The 21296-nt window shown below is 39.6% G+C and overlaps 1 protein-coding gene across 5 annotated transcripts in view; it reads left to right on the top strand.

Moving 5' to 3' along the window:
* Positions 1-21296, top strand: part of Nr3c2 (nuclear receptor subfamily 3 group C member 2) — a 338093-nt gene that overhangs the window by 19877 nt on the left and 296920 nt on the right. The window lies entirely within an intron of this gene.

Raw genomic sequence — 21296 nt, forward strand, 5'->3', positions numbered from 1 at the left:
ACATCTGTTTCTGCTTGGACTCCCCATCCATGTTGGGTATCAGAGCTCCATTCTAGACTACCATAGATAGCCATTGCTTCCCTCTTCTAGGAAAATTCCAATTTTCTTGTTGACTTGAGGAACAAATTGTTAAAGAAAAAGAAGAATATGGTGTCTAAACAGACAACACAAAACTATGCTATAAGCATGTCATGAATAATCATACACAATGGAAAGAAATGGAAAAGTCCTGGGGCTGGAGAGATAGCCCAGTTGTTAAAAGTACTTGCTACCCTGCCAGGAGACCTGAGTTCTGTTTCCAGAACCCACATTTCATGGCTCACAACCACTTTAACTTTACCTTCAAAATATCTAATACTCTCTTCAGGCAGTCAGTCACATGATATTCCTTTGTGCATGTACACATAAAGAAAAAGAGAGAAATGGTCAATCTAGAAGAACTGGCTTAGAGAAGAAGTGATGGTACCTTGGTATGATGATTTGAATAAGAAGGGCCCCATAGGCTAAAGATTGAATGTTTTGTTACCAGGGAGTGGAACTACTAGGAGGTGTGGCTTTGTTAGAGGAAGGGAATCACTGGGAGTGGACTTTATGGGTTCAAACACTCAGGTCAGGCCCAGTGGCTCCTCTCCCTCCCTCTCCCTCTCCCTCTCCCTCCCTCCCTCTCCCTCTCCCTCTCCCTCTCCCCTCCCTCTCCCTCTCCCTCTCCCTCTCCCTCTCCCTCTCCCCTCCGTCTCCCCTCCCTCCCTCCCTCCCCTCCCCCTCCATCTCCCTTCCAACTGTCAACTATCTCAGCACCATGTCTGCCTGCCTGGCACCATGCTTCTTGCTATGCTGATAATGGACTAAGCCCTCTGAAACTGAAAGCCAGCTCCTATTAAATGGTGTCCCTTCACAGCAACAGAACAATGACTAAGACACTTGGTTTGCTTGGTTTTAAATAGCATTTCTTTTGATGATGGATGGCTCGTATGGGTGTTGGACAGGCTGTGTGAAGGCCTCTTTATAGAAGTATCGGCTGTGATGGTTGTGATGGATGCATTTGGCTGGGAACTTGAAATGGATCTCTAATATGAGCACCAGGTCACAGTAAAGGAGACAGAAATTATTTAGAATAACACAGAATTGATACATGAATGCCAAAGCTAAAAATTATTGTTAAACTTGGAAACAAGAAGTGGAATATCTTTTAAGATTATAAACACAACCCATAATGGCTATAGATCCCATGGTTAATTCCCAGAGAAATTACATGTGTTTTCCACGACCATACAAGGTAGTTAGTTACAAGCTGTGGTAGACTCCTGTCCTGTCTCTCTGTTGCCTCATTCTTTTCTGTTGGGAGGAGGTAGTAGCACCATAGTCTAGACATCAGGTCTACAGGTCCAGAAATATGAGCTGGGGAAAGGAGTGCTGGGAGTGTTGAGGAGGAACTCCTTAGAGTGGTGGAGTTGGGAGTAGGGTCATGATCGATAGATAAGCAATATAGAGTAGATGCTAAGGTCTCCCAAAGACATTTGTTTGGGTGACAAAGGAGAAAGGAATGGAGGAAGGGGAGAGATAATAGTACAAAACAAACAAACAAACATCAGTTGGAGCAGAGTTAGGGTGTGATTCTGCAAGGTCAACTGAAAAAAAAAAAAAGCAATAGGGTTGTCAGAGACTAAAAAGGTGGGAGGAGAGCAGATGACAAGGGCAGTGTTTGCCAGGGAAGGCAAGGCCAGGAAGGAGCATGTACTGGTGCTTAGCTTGCAAGATAGAACCCATGTGCTTTGGCAGTTGCGGGAAGCTGGTATTACTTATTTACAAATACAGAAACAGAGCCGGCATACATGATTAGCCTCATGCCACCCAACTAAGGTAAATGGGCAAGGTTGATGATTGAAAGAGAAGGAAGCTGAATTTCTGGAAGAAATAGGTAGCCTGGTGGAGGTTTTAAAGATGGAGATCAGTTGTGTGGCCAAGACAAAGCCTCTGCTGGCTTCTCATTAGAAAAGATATTAAAGGGGTTGGGATTTAGCTCAGTGGTAGGCGCTTGCCTAGGAAGCGCAAGGCCCTGGGTTCGGTTCCCAGCACCGAAAAAAAAAAAAAAAGATCCAAAAAAAAAAAAAAAAGAAACATATTAAAGCACAAAACTTGAGGGTCTTAGTTCTCAGTCCCAAACTGTTAGATTTATCTGTTTCTTTCTTGTCTCTTGCCTGCCCTGAACTGTGACTCCAAGGGTCTAAATTCCATCCATTGTTTACAAGGCCCTCTACTAAAGTACCTCTGTCTCCAGATTTTTGTTTCCCTCTTTCTGGTCACTAAGGATCAGAGCAGATGTCATCACCCAGTGTCCCCCTTCCAGCCATTTTATTCAAAGTGGTGACCCAGTGTCCTTCAGGTGCATGCCATGGGAGAAGGAAGACTCATTGCATTAGGTCCAACTAGGACTGTGCCTAGACTGTAAGCCTCCGGAGCACCAGGAACCAGACTAGTCATGTCCAGGGCCCTTGCTGGATGTGGAGTGAGGGAATGAGCTCTCTAGCAGAGGGACTTGGGGTGGGAATATATACAGAATCACTAGGTAAATATCAGTGATGGTCGTAGAGTTGTAAGATTATTGTCAAATAACACTGAGAATTCTGTGGAGTTTAGCTCAAAAATTGTAGCATCTATCAGCACACTTTAGCGATGGTCACAAAATAATAGAGAATGTGGTTTTGTTTTATTCATTTCATACAGAATAGTAATAGGCAATGATGTTTTCTGAGCTAATTGGTAGCCCTTGAACTTTATTTTGAGGTTACTTTAAAAAATATTTTTTGGATATGACATTCTGTATGTTTTTCTGGGCATGCAATTATTTACTGATACCTAATCAAGATTCATAACACTTGCCTAACCCATCCAAGTTCCCTACTGTGACCCCTTTTCATTAACCCCATACCTCAGTTCCAATCCTAAATGACCCTAATGCATGTCTGCTCCTTGGATTTATTCTTTTTTGGAATTTCTTATATGAACACATTGTATTTATAATATTTCTACTCCTTCCTCTTACTTTCCAACTTCCATCTTCCCAAACCCTTCAACTTCATAATCTCTGTGCACACAGACATGCGTGTGTGCACACATGTGCATATACTATATACCAAGTCCATTTACTGTTGTCCTGTGTGCTCATGTTTAGAGTTGACCACTTGGGACTGGATTGCTTACCACAGAATTTGTTCTTCTTGCAGCCACTTTGGGTAAAACCCTGTAAAGTTTTCCCTGATTTGTGTTGACATAGGGTCACATGTGGTCACTGCGCAAACCTTGTTCACACAACCATATTGTTGAGATTTCATGGATGCAGCAACTCTGTCATGTCTAAATGATGCTCTCTCACAGTGGGCATCCGGGTCTTGTCTCTACCTCTTCTGCAATGTTCTCTGAGTCGTAGGCACAGGGTTTATGTTGTAGAGGTGCCAACTAGAACTGAGCACCCCACGATTACTTATTCTCTGTATTCTAATCAGTTGTGAATCTCTACAGAAGCCTTTTTCAGCAGCAAAAGTAAGCTTCTTTAGTGAGTGGTGAAAATTACATTTACCCATTGGGGGCTGGAGAATAAATATTTAGTGTCCAGTTAGAGACTATATTTATTTAGGAAAATGACAGTAATAAGTTATCCTCTAGGCTCTATGACTTTTTCAGCCCTGGCTTCTTGGCCAGGTTTACAGTACCAGACATGAATCCCCTCCTACTGCATGGACCTCCAATCCAATCAGACAGTTGCTGGCTACCCTGAGGTATCTGGGCCATTATGTTATCACAGGGGTTATGGTCTCCTAGATTAGCATATAAATGGGATAATAACTCAAGTAGCCTTTTTGAATCTGGTTGGATTCACTTATAATGTGCTTGAAATACAAGCATGCTATTCCATGCATTAGCATTCACTTCCTTTTCATTGCTGACTAATATTCCATTTATGGCTGAACCACATTTTGTTACTCTGTTTAGTTGATTCTGAGGATTTCAGTTGTTGCTGGCTTAATCTGCTACACATAAAAGGTGGTTTAAAGGTTGATAAGCAAACTGTCATGTAGATGTATTTTTTTCCTTTAATAACCTGAAGTAAGTTGGCTAGATTAGTAGGTGCAACTTTAATTTTTATAAGTGATCAAATAGTTTTCAAAGTGGGTTTACCATTTTATATTCCAACCAGCAGTGCATAAAGCTTTTAGTCCACTGCATCCTTGCCATCCTTGGGAAAGTGAGAGAGTACTGACTTTTGACATTATAAGAACTGCATGTCTTATTGTGTGTCTTATTGCAGCCTGCACTGACATTTCCTGCCATGTAAATGATACTGCATATCTGGTCATGTTCTGTCATGCACGTGCCTGTCCCTCAAGCCTGTTCACTCTTGAATCTATTTGTATTAGGCAACTTTCTCTTTTTCTTTTGTTTCTCCTTGTCGTTTCTTGAGTTCTGTTATCAGTGTGTTGTGAACTGTTTTATCACATTTTAATTTTGCGTATGCTTGGGCAGTTTGCATGTACCCTAGCACACATTAGAGGGCCAGGGATTTTCTACAGGAGTCTTCTCTCCTTCTTTCATGTGAGTCCTAGGGACTGAACTCAGGTTGTCGGTTCAGTGGATAGCCATCCTTCCCTGTGAAGCCACATTGTCTGCCTAGTCCATGTATTTTAATATAAGAGCTTTGACAGAAGACCTAGACTAAGAAAAATGGCTATTTAAATAAATCTGTATTGTCAATGAAAGGCACATGTATACACATATATGTACACACACACACACACACACAACACACACACACACACACACACACACACTGAGCATATACAGACACCAAATGGAGGATTCAGCATTGTCAGTGGGTAGATAAAACAATAAGCTATCTTCGAATTATTTAGTACCAAACAGTGTGTTCTTAATGTGAATGAACCAAATGTATCCTACCATCCCTGTCTAGTTGGAGAAGAAGGTTCTAATGAGTGTGCATAGCCTTTTCCTGTTCCCTAATTATGTGTTTGGTTGTGTGCCATTGATAAGAAGTGTTATCAAAGATTGGAAAAGGAAGAGTTCTGTGTGGGCTGCAAAGTCAAGGAAGCTTTCTTTATATGGGAGGTGAGATCCAGTTGACATTTGAAGATTGGGATTTGGCGGTGGTGAGTGGGGAGGGTATCCAAGGATAAGGAATAGCACAGTCTGACTGAGCAGAGAGCACAGACGGAGCCTGCTTGGAGGGGATTAATGGTATTTGGAGAACTTAGATTATAGAAATCTGTGACTGCTGGAAAGAAGCATTGGGCTTTATTAGAGTTTGGATATGAGATGTCCCCTCTAAACTCATGTGTTGAGGGCTTTGGCTCAGCTATTGGCACTATATAGGGGAGTTCTGATCACTGGAGGTATGTTATTAAGAGTGACACCTGTCCTTGGCCCCCTTTTATTTCCTTATCCATGCTCTGGCCGCCATCACTTCAACTGTTCTTCTTCACCAAGCACTTCCTAGTACATAGACTGAAATATTAAGAATGTGAACACAACAGATTGTTCCTCTATTTTAAACTGGTACCCTCAGGTATCATACAAGACAGGCTGATGCATTTATTTTTCATTTATTCATTCCTTTTATTGGATTTTTATTTACATTTTAAGTGTCCTCCCCTTTCCTGGTTTCCCCTCCAGAAACCTGCTATACCATGCCCTCTCCCCCTGCTTCTATGAAGGTGCTCCCTGACCAACCCACCTACCCACCCACTCCCTCCCACCTCCCCAACTTGATATTCCCCTACACAGGAAAATTTCCCCTGAGCCCATGTGTTGGAGGTTATTACCCACTTTCTCTTCTACTAGATTCTGTGTTTCTGTTTTATGTGGAGGTCCTTGACCCACTTGTATTTGAGCTTTGTACAAGGAGAAAAGAATGGATCAATTTGCCTTCTTCTACATGTGGACCGCTAGTTGAACCAGCCCCATTTATTGAAAATGCGATCTTTTTTCCATTGGATGGTTTTAGCTCCTTTTTCAATGATCAAGAAGTGACCATAGGTGTGTGAGCTCAATTCTGGGTCTTGAACTTCATTCCATTGATCTACCTGCCTGTCTCTGTACCAGTACCATACAGTTTTTATCACGATTGCTTGTAATACAGCCGGAGGTCAGAGACGGTGATTTCCCCAGTTCTTTTATTGTTGAGAATAATTTTTGCTATTCTGGTTTAAAATTTGGTTGTTATTCCAAATGAATTTGCAAATTGCTCTTTCTAACTGTGAAGAATTGACTTGGGATTTTGATGGGGATTGCATCGAATCTATAGATTGCTTTTGATAAGATGGCCATTTTTACTATATTGATTCTGCCAATCCATGAGCATGAGAGATCTTTCCATCTTCTGAGATCTTCAATTTCTTTCTTTAGAGACTTGAAGTTCTTGTCATACAGATCTTTCACTTGCTTGGTTAGAGTCACACCAAGGTATTTTATGTTATTTGAGACTATTGTGAAGGGTGTAGTTTCCCTAATTTCTTTCTCAGCCTGTGTATCCTTTGAGTAGAGGAAGGCTATTGATTTGTTTGTGTTAATTTTATATTCAGCCACTTTGCTGAAGTTCTTTATCAGGCTTAATAGTTCTCTGGTGGAACTTTTGGGGTCACTAAAGTATACCATCATATCATCTGCAAATAGTGATATTTTGACTTCTTTCTTTCCAATTTGTATCCTTTGACCCCTTTTGTTGTCTAATTGCTGTGGCTAGGACTTCAACTACTATATTGAATAAGTAGGGAGAGAGTTGGCAGCCTTGTCTAGTCCCTGATTTTAGTGTGATTGCTTCAAGTTTCTCTCCATTTAGTTTAATGTTAGCCACTGGTTTGCTGTATATGGCTTTTACTATGTTTAGGTATGGTCCTTGAATTCCTGATCTTTCGAGGACTTTCATCATGAAGGGGTGTTGAATTTTGTCAAATGGTTTCTCAGCATCTAAAGAGATGTTTATGTGGGTTTTTTTTGTTGTTGTTGTTGTTGGATTTGTTATATAGTGGATTACATTAGACTTCCATGTATTGAACCATCTCGGCATCCCTGAGATGAAGCCTACTTGATCATGGTGAATGATCGTTTTGATGTGTTCTTGGATTCGGTTTGTGAGAATCTTACTGAATATTTTTGCATTGATATTTATAAGTGAAATTGTTCTGAAGTTCTCTTTCTTTTCTGGGTCTTTATGTGGTTTAAGTATAAGCGTAATATACCTAAATTGTGATTCATAGAAGGAATTGAATAGTGTTCCTTCTGTTTCTATTTTGTGGAATAGTTTAGAGAGTATTGGTATGAGATCTTCTATGAAGATCTGATATAATTCAGCAGTAAACCGATCTGGTCCTGAACTTTTTTTTTTTTTGGATGGGAGACTTTAATGACTGTTTCTACATCTTTAGGGGATATGGGACTGTTTAGATGGTTTATCTGATCCTGATTTAACTTTAATACCTGGTATCTGTCTAGAATATCATCCATTTCATCCATATTTTCCAGGGTTTTTTTTTTTTTGAGTATAGGCTTTTGTAGTAGGATCTGATGATTATTTTTTTACTTTCCTCAATTTCTGTTTTCATGACTCCATTTTCATTTCTGATTTTGTTAATTTAGATACTGTCTCTGTGCCCTCTGGGTTAGTCTAGCTAAGGGTTTATCTATCTTGTTGATTTTCTCAAAGAATCAGCTCCTGATTTTTTTGTTTTGGTTTGTTTTTTGTTTTTGTTTTTGTTTTTGTTTTTGTTTTTGATTCTTTGTATAGTTCTTTTTGTTTCTACTTTTTTTTTTTGAAACCTCAAAGCCCACCCCCAGTGGCATACTTCCTCCACTACAACCAAACCTCCTAATCCTTCTAATCCTTTCAAACAGTCCCATTCTCAGGTGTTTAAGTGTTCAAATATGTGAGCCTTTGGTGGCCATTGTTATTCAAAACTATCAGAGTAGCTAAATAATTTTTCTGTGTGAATGAATGTAAAATTCTGTGTCAACACTCAAATAAAGTACATTTCATTAGGCTGCCAGAAAAATAATACTGGAAAATTAAAAGAGGAATAACGAAATACTGGTTAGACAAAACCAGATACAAACTTGAATTAGAAGTGGTGACATACGAAATTATGAGAAGTATACCAAGATATCAAGGAAAAAAGTTATTATGCTGACATTTGGTTAGATTAAAATCCTCTTTTCAAAAGTGGAAATGCAATTATTTCCTTCCATCATGTAGTAAAGTCTATAATAACTTTAAAAAATGGGTGAAGTAAGACTTTTAGTCAGTAGCTCTTGCCTAACACTCCCAAAGCTATGGGTTCAATTACTGTCATTGGACAAACCAAGTATGGTAACTCATGCCTGTAACCCCAGCATTCAGAAAGTGGAGGCAGGGGCATTCAAAGCTCAAAGACATGATGCTTTCTTTGTAGCCAGTTCAATGACAGCATGGGCTACATGAGACCCCGTTGTTGTGGTGGTGGTGGTGGTTGTTTGTGGTGGTGGTGTTGAGATACACAATATGAAGGTATAGAGATGGTGTGGGGCAGACATTCTCCAGTTTATGCTACCTGAATCTTCACAGTTCATCTGAATGGAGCTTACATTCAATGTCATTCATTCTCTAAAACTTTGAGTTATGACAAAAGAATTTACTAGTTATAGTGTGCAAAGATTTGTTTTCTCCATTCCTTTGTTATTTTCAAATCTAATGGAGGTGATTGTGTATGAGTTGTCCCTTAAGATTTTGGATATATTTGGATTTTTTCATATATGGAAGAAATATGATAATTTGGCTGACATATACCCTGTATTTTGGACTTGGTTGCTATGATTCGAGTGGAAATAACACTTCCCCCATCTTGTACTGTTTTCTTAGGGAAACTGAGATTGACAGATGCCTGGGGTAGTGGATGGAGGAGTTAGAAACCCAGCAATCATTCATTGTGACAAATAATGCCACCAACTTCTCCTCCTGTAGGTTTCTGCAGCCCTTAGATCCGTAGCGCTTCAATGCCCATGGCAGGGATGCACTACTTTGGAGCTAATGTGCATTTTAAAGGCTAAGAATTTTCACGAGAGCATTAATTGCCTGAACTGTGCATTTTTGTGAAGGTTGGATTTGTTGTCAATACCTAAGCTTGGTAGAAATGAAGAATAGAAGTCTCACTGTGAACAGGGGCCAGCTTCTATACTTTCAAAACACTGGTAAAATGTACTAAAGTACAAAAAAGAGGAAATTCTTGCCAGTTTTATTCCAGCAGGAATAAGCAGATTCTAATATTCTGAAGGTTTTAAGAAATGTAGACCTAAAACAAGATATAAAATTAATGAGGCAAATGAAGACAGTTGCCTGTCCTTTGCTGCAGTCCATTGAGATAGAACTGGTACTGAACATGCAAGCCCTGAGTTATTTCGAGATACCGAATTAAGGACAATGATAAAGGTTTCCTCATCTCCCGTTCCTAGCATGTTGTGATTGCACAATGTTTCATTTGCTTGTCTTATGAGGGTGTCCTTTCCTAGGGTTTACCCAAGACTAAGTCGTTACTAAGACTATTTAAAGACAGAAAACAGATATTTTCAAAAGAAGAACCTACCACCGCCTGTAAACAACTGTAGGAAGCACCAACTCTATTTATTAAACTCCATGGAATCTGTCATAAACAGTGATATATATCCAAGGAGAGTTCTGGAGATTGCTGGTGACAGTGGGTACAGCAACCTTAAAAAATAATGAAAAGATAAATTCTATCCATGTTTTTTAAATCATAGTGAAAAATAACATAAAAAATCTGGCATGCATTGCTTTGATAAAATCCAACATAAGACAAAAGACACCAAGGAGTGCTGAGTCCATGGACAAGCAACTCATGTGGGACTCACCTGTCCCCGTTTCTAGTAGATACAATGCCATTTACAAGTTCAGTTCACTTCCATTTGACAAATATTTATTAAACACATGCAGCTATAGCATAGCCCAGGGTGGTAGTCAGAGAGAAGAATGAGAGGTTCCTTACTTTTTAGGTTCACTGACTTAGGCACACTTGTCTCCCCAGAGCAAAGTAAACTGTGGTAGGTCTTATTCTAGAGGTATCAAAGAATAAAAACCTGGACCTGGGCTACTTAGTGGTGAAATACCAAGTTCATTATTCTGATATTGTGATAGTAAGGTAAATTTACTGTGATTAAAACTCTTTATTTGCAGGTAGCATAGGAACCCATCTATTAAGTTAGAATGGAATAGTGAGGCTTACAAAATGAAAAAAAAAAGGATAAATATTACAAAGACTAGATTCCAGGTATGAGAAGGTACAGACCTAGATTTACCTGTTTATCTTTACATTAGTCCAGGGAATCTAGCCAGAAGCACTCTGACCTGAAATTTTTGTTACTTATTGATTCTGGTACAAGGATCAGTTCCCCCTTTGACAGACTCTGATTGGGCTGACTGACTCACATGTTCAGCTTTGGAAAGAAGTAATGTGTGCATGAATACCCATGTGCGTCCGTGTACATTTGCAGATGGTGGCTGACTAGCTGTGCCCAACTACATGGACTGAGAACACAAGGAGATGATTCTCTAAGGAGTCTGAGGAAACAGCAACAACCAAAAAGTTAATCATGATTAATTTGAAAAACATTGTCACATACTTATCCATCATTCCATCCATCTTATATTACAATACAACCCCACAGATATATGAACAAAGGTTTATCTTGACTCATGGACTGGAGAAATAAGGTAGGGTTGATGCATCTGTTGGTGGCCTTCTTGTTTCTGAAAGCAGGTCAGGACAACACAAGAAAAGACAAAGGGTGTGGGTGTGTGGCTATATGAGTACTCTTACCTTCTGGTCTCTCTCCCTCTTCTTATAAAACCATCAGGATTCAATCATGGGAGCTCCATTCTGATGACCTTATTTAAACTTAGTCATCTCCTAAAGACCCCATAGTCCAAGTAAGTTTCTATCCTCCTAATATCTCACAGTAGTCATTAAGTTCTGGTACATTCAGGGCAGAGAGAGAGTTCAGTGGATAAAGTATGCAAACATGAAGACCTGGGAGTTCAGTTCCCATATAAACCTGCATGATGGGTTATGTCTATAACCCCGGAGTCAACTTCTAGTCACAAATTCACAGACACACACACACACACACACACACACACACACACACACACACACACGCACATGCACAGGTGCACATACACAACACCACCATGCGGCAGATGGGGAGTACACATGCATACACTTACGCACACATATACCACATAGAAATACAAATAGAAATGTTATTTATTTAAATAGAAAGGTTACCTTCACTGCTTGCTTCTCTAAGCACCATCATCAATAAAGCTTTGATTTAAAAATGCAGTTTCTAGGAATATTGCCACCTTGTGTGGAAGAGAAAGGTGACGATCAGAAAGATTCAAAGCCAGTTTTTTTTTTTTTTTTTTTTTGTGGCGGAAAGAAGATTTGATAATCTTTCACAAAAGACATTTACTCATGAAGATAATTTTAGAATAATAATAATCAGAGTGTCTTCTAAGAACAGTAGATCTGCCCTCAAGATGCATGCATACTTAGCAATTCTAAGGCTTGTTAAACTGGCCTCATGAATACACATGGATGTAGACTATGTGGACACCTGCCTACCACCAGTAAATACACACACAGTGGAACTTTGCATATTCCTTTTGAAGATTCAAATACCACCCTTCCACCAAACATTTCATTAAGCACTCTATGGGCTTTGGGTTAATATTGAGCCCCCTGCTCCTTCTTCAAATATAACTACATTACAGGAAATGGGCCACAGTGGTCAACTACCAGTAGATCATCTAGAGTTGGCCATGCACTTAGAGATCTTTGCAACACAGTGGTATTACATCATGTAATTTATATGTGTGTGCACAGTGACAATCTAGAGCAGATGATGACCAGAGATGTGTCTGGAAAAGAGGAGGTTCAGGGGCTTGCAGATTTTGACAGATTAAGAGAAAGCATTCTTTAGAAAAGATAAAATCAAGAGTCAGGATAACTTTGGTAAACTGGAGAACATGTAAGAATGAAATGTATGGGAGAGTTGTTGGGGATAGAAAATCTAAGTGTGGTGTATTTTCACTTGTTTGTCACATGACCCTGAGTGTACTACTTAACCCGGAAATGAATTTTTGTATCTATGAGATAGGGACAATAATACTTTTCATCACTGCGGCTAATGGGAAATTGTTCTGTGGTGATGTTTATAATGTGTTGGCATATGGGGAATGCTCACCACAGACCTTCCTAATCGTTAGAGTTTAAGAGATGAGAAGAGCAGTGGCTAAATCATTACTCATGTGAGGGCATGACCTAAGAGAAGGGTCAGCAGTGCAGTTTTAATAAACTCAACACAGAACTAACATTATGTAAAGAGGGAATCCTTCCAGTTCTCCAGAGCTCCTTCTAGTGAACTCGTGGGGTAATAGAGAACTGTATTCTTCGAATTAAAAAACAGAGTATTGTGAAGGTAGTTTAGATTAGAGGCTTCTCATCTCTTTTTAGTTGATACAGATGAAGATTAATATTCACACGTGTCGCATACTTGAGATGTATGTGTAGGCAGTGCAGCAAACAGCTCCATCAGCTTCTTGGTTTGTGACATTCACAAAAATCAATATTTGGCATGGAAATAGGAGCCAGAGTGAATTTCTTGTGATAGACTATGGTTTAGGTAAGATGGGCTCATACTGGTATGGACCGTGAAGGTTTTAATTAATCCCAGCCTCAGCTATGATTTAGGAAAACCCTCAGATGACAAAGGACAGTGGTGCTGGTACAGTAAGAACTTTGGGAGCCATTAAGAAACCTCAGTATAAGGATTATTAAAAAGTTATTTGGTTATGGCTCACACTGTTCATGCCCTCTTGTACAGTATTTTGACTGTAAGGACCTGTGTCTGGGTAGATACCTGAGCCGACAAGTCAATGAAGTAGTCCCTCTGTCTCTCACATAGCTACAAGCACTCAGTGTGCAGTGCTATTCTGATGTAAAAGCTAGATAGCATATGACATCAAAATCTGTAGGTATGGCTTTTTTGACAACAGAAAAATCACAATAATGAAAAAGGAAACAGAGCTTTGGCTCTTCTATAAAAATCCTGCTGAGAAATTATTGCTCCATGGGGCACTACAACCACAGTGGAGGGATGACCCATGGGAGCTTTAACTGTGGGCTTGTAAAAGGCAGGAAGAGGCTCAGGTTTGAGGCATTTTTGATGGGGCTATAATCAGAACAGAAGGGTCTTAGATTATGATCTTTTTTCTGAGGGTGAGCAGTGTTATGGTAATAAGTCAGCCTATGTTGCTGAGTGGTATTAAAACTTCATGAAGATATGTTATGTCAAACCACCTGAAGTATTAAGTCTTTACAGTTCTACTGTGCTGAAAACAAAATGCTAACCCATTCATGGGTCATTTCCCATGACTCAAAGTGAACCTCAGTCCATAAACAAACACATGAACACTCATATGCATGCACATGCACACCCATATGTGTATACATGCCTGAGGAATGGGGCCATGAAGGAAATACATTTGAGTCTATAAAAATTCAAAAACCCTGTGTGCCGGAGTGAAGACAAAAGATGGGAAATGCTGGCGAGGTTGATGTCTTTATGCCAAGAGTTCCTACGAGTTCAAGAGAGCAAAAACAAAAAACAAAAAAAAAAAACAAAAAAAAAAAAAGAAAAAGAAAAACAACAACAACAAAAAACAACAAAAAACAAAAACAAAACAAAAAAAAGCACCGTTATAGCAGAAAACACAGAAATAGCAGTGAAAACAACCATCTGATGTCATTTTAAATCTATCAGGTTTTCAAGAAAGGCAGTTGGTAGGTTGAACATTGAGACCACCACTGTCTAGTGTCTATGTTGACTACTTTGGCCATATGTGTCACTGCAGGGCTCATGTAGTGATCCCAGAACATGGACCCTCCAGCCAGATGTCCTTGTTTGAATCAGTTTGCAATTTACCAGCTCTGTGATCTTGGACCTGTTACTTGAACTTCCTGTGCCTTGGTCTTCTCCTCTGTGAAATGGAAACAGTGATATACAATCTCAGACAAGTGCTGTAGGGGTAAACAAATGTGAAGTACTCAGGAGATACATACCAAGCCCCATACAGTTGTGTGTATTATCCCTGTCTTCATGTATCCAGAAGACTTTGCTGCTAGGACTGGCTCCTAATCATCCCAAGCAAAGACAAACACATGTCATTTAAGCAACCTTTTCACTCCACAATGGGATTGAAGCAAATCTTAAGTAAATCAATCTTTTATTAATGTTTGTGGGACAAAGTATCACTGTATCTCAGAAAAGTATCCAGATCTCAGACTGATCTGGGATTGACTATATAACCCAGGCTGGCCTCCAATTTGCAATTTCCTTGGCCCAACCTCCTGAGTGCTGAGATCACAAGTTTATACCACTAGGCCTTACTAAAATATTCCTTCCCTTGGTACTGAGCAGATTTTACCTCTCATGGAATAAACGCAGCCATCTCTATGAAAGAAAATATGCAGATAGTTATTTAAGAGCATTTTTCTAATTAATGGTATGTACAGCTCTATACAGAGTTTGTATGCTTTTGTGCATATGCATATTTTATCCTGAGTTGGAACAAGGCTGAGTATTTCCTTTCCTAATGGGAGGAAATACCTCAAATCCATGGTACTTATCTCTGAGAAATAGAGTTGGCACCTTCCTGATTTTTCTTTCTCATATTTACCAAATCTTCTGTAATGAAAATGTATCGTTTCTGCAGAAAAGCAAGTTTCTCAGACAACACCAGACTGATTCCATTGAGAACATAACAAATCCTTCCCATATAAGACTAGGAGCCTTCTGGGTTTTTTGTTTCTTTCTTTCTTTATTTGTTTGTTTGTTTGTTTGTTTGTTTTTGTTTTGCCTCCAGATGGCAGCACCATTTTCATCAAGCAGGATTTGCTAGGTTGGTGAGCACTTTGTTGAGTTTGGTTTTGGCTTGACGATAGTTGCCTGGCTTGTGGGAAGCCTGAACAAGTCTACTTGGAATGCCATTCTCTCTAGACTCTTCTATGCTGTGGGACCCCTGGCTGCAGCAGCTATTAATACCATGGAGAGTAAATCAAATTGCAGTGGCTGCAGGGGTCTAAACAAGCAAGCTAGGAAATCGCAGCAGGTTCCTTATAAGTCAAGGTTTTATCTCAGAGTAATGCCATTACTCTAAGACCTGTTAGGGCAGAGTAAAGACATTGCACGAAAATCCTGCATTTTCACATTTATTTCTCCTTTGCATTAATGATATTCCTTTCCTCCATTTCAGGACTTTATCAGGCCTGAAATTAGGCGCCTTCAATTATCAAGCTACAATTATCAATTATGAAGGCCTGTCAAAATGGGCCTTCACAAACTTAAATTAGGACAAACCTTTGTTTTCTCTTTTCAATTTGTCTGTTTTTTAAGCTTTGTTGCATCCACATATTAATCCATTAGCTTTATGAAGAGTTTTCTTTATTAATTGGTATTGGATGAATCTTTGGACAGTTTCCAAGCCTGATATCTTTTTCTTTTCTATTATAAACAGTTGCAAAACATGTCAGTAATTGATTTTATATATACCAGAAAGTACTGACTTTAAAAACAATTTTGTTAATTTCTCTAATATTATTAATAATTCATGTTTTGCTGTTGGCCTTCTGACTGAATACTACATTCATTAAATCTATGATGATTATAGACATGATCTGCTTACTATACATATATATGTACATATACTATATATACTATATACACACTATATACTATATATTTACAATTTGTTTTTCTGTTATTGCTAAGGATAATTTTCATAATAGAATTTTTCATAAAAAAAACTAAAAGAGAAATACATAATTGCCTTCCCCAAATTCTCATGTTTAACATTCTCATGTTAAAACATTTGTTCCTCAAAAAACTCTTAATGTATTTGCATTTGGCCTATTGATACTAGTTTCCAAGAATGTGTCCCAATAATGGCATAAAATTCAGAATGGCATGACTCAAAGTCAGTGACAACCAAGTAGGCTGCAGTTGTCCACTAAGAAGCTGAACCTGTTGAATTATGAAGGCACCAAGTCAACTAGATATAGGGTTTAGGGCTCTTCAAATGATGCCTTAGTTGTTTCTTATCTTATTATTTTAAAATCAAATTACTAAAGCAACACATTTCCCGGTCATAGATGCTTCATCTGTCAGGTGGGACAGCTCTTTCTCTCAGAGGCAGAATGCTGCAGATGAGGCTGGGTCTCTGGCCCTTCTCCACCCTTTCCCTTCCTCTCTGCCTTTGCTGAGGGAGCATATGTCAGGAGTGTGATGCATAGTCTCTGCCTATATTTTGTCCTGCACATGTAAGTGCATGTACAGATTTAATAATCGCAGAATGCAATATTATGCTTGCAAAGTATTTAACAGTTTTTGAGCTTTGTGTGTAATGATCCATTTCCACTAGCTCACTCTAATTTAATTGCTCACTGGTCTTTTATTGCTCATCTCTCTCCCCGCTAATGGACGTTTATGTTGTTTCCAGATTTATTTCTCATACATAGTACCATGAAGATCAGTTCCGTAAATGGCTCCTTATGCACACGAGTGAGACCTCCTCCAGGGATGCATCACTAGAAACAATTTCAGGATGCTAGAGAAACACATATACGCTGAATTTAGAAACTTAGCACAGTGCCCCAGTGTGTGGTCCAGCTTCCCTTCTCAGCAGCATGTTCAAGGCACTGATAACTCATGTTCTTGCTGGTACTTTCCATTGTAAGTAGAGACAGCATGTTTCACTTGGAGTTTAAATATGAATCTTGTTATAGCAGTAGGTCAGATATATTTATAAAAGTTTATCAGGCTGGAATTTCACTTTATAAAATTGCTGTTTATACCTTTTCTCTCCTCTCCTCTCCTCTCCTCTCTCCTCCTCCTCCTCCTCCTCCTCCTCCTCCTCCTCCTCCTCCTCCTCCTTCTTCTTCTTCTTCTTCTTCTTCTTCTTCTTCTCTCTCTCTTCTCTCTCTCTCTCTCTCTCTCTCTCTCTCTCTCTCTCTCTCTCTCTCTCTCTCTCTCTCTCTCTCTCTCTCTCTCTCTCTCTCTCTCTCTCTCTCGTTATTGCCTGGATCAGGGTCTCACTGTATAGCTCAGGATGGCCTCTGTCTTCCTAGGTAGTCCAAGCTTCCTCTAACTGGAAACCTGACCCCGACTCCCACTTTGCATCCCAAGTACTGGGCCTGCAAGTGTGCTACCCCACGCCCAGTTCCTTCTCACATCTTTGAGGTTCTCTGACTATTTGTTGACCTGTTGAAATCATTACAGGTTGAATGTCTCATGTCAGAAACTGTAGGGAGCAGAACTGGGGGTGTAGCTCGGTTAGAACTGGGGGTGTAGAATGCTTGCTTAGCTTGCGTGAAGCCCTGGGTTCAATTGCCCAGCACCACATAAACCAGGAGGGGTAGTGCAGGCCTCTTAGTCCATCGGTCAGAAGTGAGGAAGGGAGGGTCAGCAGTTTAAGATCAGCCTCAATTACATAGGAAATTTAAGACCAGGCTGGGATATGTGACACCTTGTCCTGAAAAAAACAAACAAAAGATTGGAACTAGGAGTGTTAGTGTGTGTATATGTATATATACAGAATGAGATGATTTGGGAGTGGGGCCCAGGCTTAAGTAAAATTTAAGTTTCACAATTTGGGATGCTCGCTGAGTAATTTCTACATTAAATCTTTGAAGATATATATATAAAGTTGCAAATATGACATGCTGGGCTATGGCCTTTAATCTCACTAGAAGATTTTTCTTCACACAGTTGCTTTGATTTTGTTTACGGTTTGTGCTTTGTATGCTTTGTCCCGATCCCAAATCCTTCCCTTTGTAATTAGTTTCTCCAGTGTATTCTTCTGGTTAGTATTGCTGACTTCCTGTTAGTCTCAAAGCTTTGCTTGGAGCAGGTGATAAAATTATTTGTTGAAAATATGGTTACATTAGGAGAAGTCGCATAGCTACTACTGTTCCCTAAAGAACTTTTATAGCAATGGGGATAATTCCCTGTCATATTTAAGGGATGAGAACAGAAAGCAGTCACATGCTGTGACTTATAGATGGTGACTGCCATCTAGCTCTCTAGAGCTTCCGGTAAATGCTACATGGGACAGAGTTTGAAGTTGTGTTTATTTCTTACTTGGCTTGAGGTTGTAATATTTGTGACGATATTTTGCTGATGTGGTAATATGAAATAGAAGAAGTTCCTGGTTTCGATGACCACAGTCATTCAGGGCAGATTGAGACTATATTTTTAAGCCTCTTTGATAAATAAGAAGTCCATATAGGCAGGAAAACTAGCAGTGATGTAGATCAGTTGTGCACTCAATCTGTCTGTCACCCTAAGGACAACGAGGCAGTCTCTAGTCTTTTACCAGATAATAGCAGTGATGTCCTTGGACCAGCGAAGGAAGGTTCATCCAGTCACAGAGGATGTAACAGACATGGGGCTGGAGAGTTCACTCAATCAGTGAAGTGCTCGCCACCAAGGTGTTAACCTGAGTTAGGATCCCTAGTGCCTGTGTGAAAAGGCACCTACACTGCTGCTTTTATTTAATCCCAGCACTAGAGAAAAGGTAGAGGGCTCCCTAGGATTGAGGGCCAGCTAGTCTAGCCGATTCCATGAGCTCCAGGTTGAAGAGCAGATGTGGAAGACCTCTGGCTTCTGCATGTACACGTAGACACACAAATGATCACACATCCATATGAATACATAGGTCTCTCTCTCTCTCTCTCTCTCTCTCTCTCTCTCTCTCACACACACACACACACACACACACACACACACACACACACACACACACACACACACACCATTGTACCCTGTTAGAAAACAGAAGGAAATCGTCCTCATAAACTTAAGGTGCTGGCAGTTGGCTTGTTGGCTTAGTGGACACTACCATTACAAAGCTCTCAGGTGAGACTTCCCATTTCCAAGAAGGGATGGAGTATATTTTACTGTCTCTGAAGTTCCCTCTTCAGTTTAAATCACCAATAAAAGCTGTATTAAATCATTGAAATGCTAAGTCTGAATCCCCCATTCTGAACACTTACTCAAAAATCTAGTTAGAATCCCACATTGATCCCTTTCTCACTTCATATATTCTAATAGAGTTTGAAGCTTTTGAAATTTAAACAGTTCGAGCTGCACTTTAAGGGAGATGTTCAATCCTTAAAAAATAAGTTATTACCCAGAAGAGAGATTCATTGGCTTCCCTTTGATAGGAAAAGCACACTCCATTTGCTGCTTCCTTGAGTGAGAGAAGTTATTCCAGATAGCTGTACTGGAAGATGTGGTACCCACAGGCAGGAACAGTCAGCGATACTTGACCTTTCCATCATGGTAGCCAATCTGGGCTATGCTATGAGTTCATTGGCCTCTTTGGTGACTCTAGGAGAGTCTGCTGAGCTTTCCTGTGACTGAAACTGAGGCATCTGAGAGGCTGAGTAGTTGCCCAGTTAGTAAATATGTGTGGAGGATTGCAGCCCATTTCTAACCCACTCTTCAGATCTTATGTTCTGCACATAACATCTTCCTAGATAACGTGGGAATTGGTAAGTTTATACTGTCATGGCTTCCTACCTTGTTGTGAGAGTTTCTTGTTCTTTATGTGGGATGGGAGTAGGAAGAGAAGAGGGTCCATTGTTTCTAAGTTTTGGTCTGAGTCTGCACCAGGATAAAGGTGCTGAAAAGGGAATGTATCTCCCTGTGGTACTAAAATAAAGGTTATGAGCTTGTAGTTCATGTTAGAATTTGTTCTGGATATGCAAATGGAAGTCTATAGAAATGTTCTGTGAGGAGATACTAGCTGAAGATAACAAAAAGAGGATCACCCTGTCCCAAAAGTTTTGAGGATAGATTTCAGTAGCATGCTATCAACAACAAGGAAGCATGAAAGGGACTAGCTGGGTTTACATAATATGTGATACCACTTATATGGAATTTAAAAGCATATTACAAATTTCTATTTATTGTTTATGTGTGTGCATGTAATGGAAATAAAAAAGAATGAAACAAAGATATTACCAGAATTAATTTCCCCAGAGAAGGATATATAGGGAGAAATAGGGATATAGCAACTTACCTATCATTTTTAAATTTTTTATGCTTGAAAAAGATACCTGAAATTAATTTCATAAAATGTTAGCATCTTCTAAAGCTAAGCAAAAAAGTCCACAGGCTTTTTTTTTTGTTACATATTCTTTTGTCTACATTCCAGTTTGACTTTTTTCTCCCAAAAGGCAGCAAGAAGTCATAGCTAGAAAGATTTCTACTGATTTCCGTGCCCCTAAATACAAATACTTTGAGATCCAGAAGGAAATGTTTAGCACAAAAAGAAGCCATCTGATAGCAACTGGCCAAAAGAGGAGAGCCCAAACTCTTCCCGCCATAGTAGAATACATGTGGGTGGGTCATAGCAAGTACCTGAGATGTTGGTCTTTTAACTTGTGTAAGGAAACTCTTTGAGAGATGGAATCCTGCCGCTTACCTGAGCTTTCCTCTTATGCTTTGCTTTAAGTTATGCTCTTGGAGGTGTAGATGTTCTGATTGTGCAAGTACCACACCTTTGATATCGCTCCTGACTTATGTGCGATGTACTAGTGCTCCGGGAGTGAGTAAGCCACAACAATACCACCTTAAATGTTAGGTAAGGAGAGAAGCTAGGTGGGCCATCTGCAAGGGTTCATCACTTGGAATGATCATTTATCTCCCCCTTGTGACCTGATGTGTAGATCCGTTCAAGCTCACTCATTGCTATTTCGGAATGACTGCACTATTTGAAAGACCCTGTTGCTTTGACTTAGAATGAAAAGGATCTCAGCAGTGCAGACAGGTCAAAAGACTCCAGTTAGTGAGAATAGCTTTGTTTTTACATCTTAAACATTGATTTAAGCTTCAACAGTTAAACTAGAAAGTAATGCTAACTCTTCCCCAAATTAAGTCTCTATAAATTTGAAGCCATGAACTACTGGTATTGCTCAATTAAACGGGAGTTTGCTTTGAACTATGGGCATAACAGAACTTGGATTTATAGCTTTTGAAAGACGAAATAGTTTCTCAGGGACTTCTGTCAGTTTTCTTGTTTTATAGATAGATTTGTATCCAGAGGTTTGTTAGCTATCCTGTGTACTGTTTCACTCACTAGAAGCTTGGTAACCTGACCTGGAAGAGGGTGGGTC

This window comes from Rattus rattus, chromosome 17, assembly GCF_011064425.1.
Source record: "Rattus rattus isolate New Zealand chromosome 17, Rrattus_CSIRO_v1, whole genome shotgun sequence".
NCBI lineage: Eukaryota > Metazoa > Chordata > Mammalia > Rodentia > Muridae > Rattus > Rattus rattus.